Raw genomic sequence first — 2,795 nt, 5'->3', positions numbered from 1 at the left:
TAATTGAATTAAGATAAATCTACAAGACTAATAGTATTAGTTTGTACTTTATTATGAAACAGGGCCTGTTTCTGTAACATCGCAGGGGTGTAAAGACCTTAACTATGTAATTTTAGTCTGATACGACTTTTCGTCTTGCAGCTAGGTCTACCACAAACACACAGTCCTAGATCATTTCGCGAAACTTGGACTCAGGGGACCTCAAAACGTAAATTTGCGCCGCAAACTATAATTCGATATTTTTCACGCTCGCAATATGCCCCCTTACTATATATTCCATATATTGGCAAGTGAAAGTAAAAATTCAGAATTTTCATAATTTAAAAATATTTGTGGAACCATTCCTGGATCGGAGGCCTCAAAAATGTACAATATCCGCGGTGTCAGGGAAATATTCGGCCACTGCATTCCCGAGGGGAAGCCGCCCTCCTGGGAAATGGGATCAATGTGGAATCTTTTTTTGTTTAAGCTTAAATATTCATTTATTTATAACAACAAAAATATCTTTAATAAATACATTTAAAACTATTTGATTTTGGTGTATGTTATAAATTGAGAATTAGTTATTTATTATTTCAAATATAAATTAGCTTATTGTTTATTTATATTTCGTATAGGTATTTGAAACTATGTAGTGTAGAATAAATGATATATATAATTTTATAATACAAGTTATTTATATATGATGTCATTATATGCTTCAAACTTAAACTAAATGAATAAGAAGATTTTATGTTTTGAACGTCCAGAAGAAATCCGCTTAACTAGCTTTCCGGACTAACCGGCAGTGAAAATAAAATTAGTAAATAAAATCATTTAAAGAAAACAATAAAGTCATTAAAAACAAACATTGTCTAAATAGTGGGCACCCTTTCCGATGGGGATAGATGAAAAAAATAAAAAATGCTGGCCAGACATACTTAGCCTATATCAAAACCACTGGTCTCTCAAGTTCCAGCAAAAACAAAATGTTGAAGAAGGTTAATGTCTAAAAAGTAGATACCTGTACCTTCAATGGATGGTAACATGAAAAAAACGCATGCAGAGATTGGCTGTTTAGTGGGGTAGGGATAATAAAAAGGTCACGTGACTAATAAAGGGGACTTACCTTAATGGTCAAGGTTATTTTAAAGTAAAAAAGTGCATGGCCAGGTCATGGTGCATAGGTCACACGGCATTCACTTAACCTAAAAGGGTGTGCCCTAATCTTCACGTAACTAGTTGTGGATGAGGCATTTTTATGGTTATATCAAAGTAAAAAAGGGGCTTAGCCTAAAAATCACATGAATGGTTAAGCTTCAGTTAAGCTAAATTTGATTGTAAATCTCCCCTTAACCACCTTCGGTCACGTGACCAAATTCCGGCTTCTAATTGGCCTTCCCACTTGGGGTCTTGGCTTCCCCATTATCCGTTTATTTAAAAATAAAATGAAAAAACTTTGTTACTACAATTAAAAATTACATTGTTTATTCACTTATGGTAAGACACATAATGTTTCCAAAATATTACTCACCTTGAAGGGAATCGAATCAGGCTGAGAGAGAGGCTCCCTTAATTAAGAAGTTGCAGTAGTGCGTCATCGGGGAGAATACGCAGTTAGTCTCCCAGCGGAACTAGGTCGCGCTTAAAGGGGACTTAGTTCAAGTTCAAACATAATATAATAAAAGAGGGGAAGTTTCGTGATATCATGTAATCAATATAATACATGAAAGAGAGTAAACGTTCAGAAAAAGATAAAAATAACAATATAAAAATAATTCTTCATTTAATCCCTTTTAAATTATTTTAATGAACTCGTTTTAATGAACATTTAATAGTGCGTTGGCTTATCGAGTATGTTAAGCTTTATATTAATATAATTGAGGTTTTTTTCTAATAAAAAGTAAAAATTTCAGTTACCACCTCTCACCTGTTACCAGTTACCTTACAATCGCAGGGTGATGTCATTGTGTGAAACTCGTTATAGGCATTATACGTTTGATGTGGCTTCCAATTGACTTTATACCAGTGAAATAGCAAATTCGGATTCTGCTGAAAAAATATCGAGTTTGTATCTAATTAGGCAATTTAAAAGAAAATTAAATTTATTAAATTGATTTGATAAATCTATTGTGGTGGATCACACAACTTTCGCTCGCCACTCTAGTTACGTCTCCTTGTTTTTTGTTGAAGTTATGTTTGTGATTTGAAGATATGGTAATGTTGAAGAAATAATTATTTTTTTAGATTTCTATAAAAATTCTTAATTTAAAGTTTCTTGAGGTGGGAATACAGAATATTAACTTTTCCCCTGCCAAGAATAGAACAGAACAGTTTATGCAAATATAACGATTTTTTCCAATATTCTTATTCTGATTAATGCAATCGGGAGAGAACGGTCGGTCTCGGTTTCTTCTTTTTTTTATCTTTTAGTTATTCTTCAAATTCTTTAATATTTTGTTTTTTTCATTGTTCTAACAACGAGAACTGCTTATTGATTTCAAATAAACAAATACAAGGTACTTTATTTAAATTTTTTTAAAAAATAATTCTTCATTTAATCCCTTTTAAATTATTTTAATGAACTCGTTTTAATGAACATTTAATAGTGCGTTGGCTTATCGAGTTTAATAAAAATCATTAAAGAATGAAAAATCGATTCAATAAATAGCTACTTCCGGGCCCTGTTTCATAATGAAAGCTAATAGTATTAGTCCATAGTACAAGTGTAGAAACTAGTGTGGTAATTACACTAATACTTATTTTTATCATGATAGGGATGACTATTAGTGATATTACAGGAATTAAAAAATACT

Source organism: Halyomorpha halys, unplaced genomic scaffold (assembly GCF_000696795.3).
Source record: "Halyomorpha halys isolate HHAL.00 unplaced genomic scaffold, Hhal_1.1 Scaffold1146.1, whole genome shotgun sequence".
NCBI classification, from domain to species: domain Eukaryota; kingdom Metazoa; phylum Arthropoda; class Insecta; order Hemiptera; family Pentatomidae; genus Halyomorpha; species Halyomorpha halys.
The sequence above is the reverse complement of the archived record's forward strand: the minus strand, read 5'-3'. Positions refer to the sequence as shown.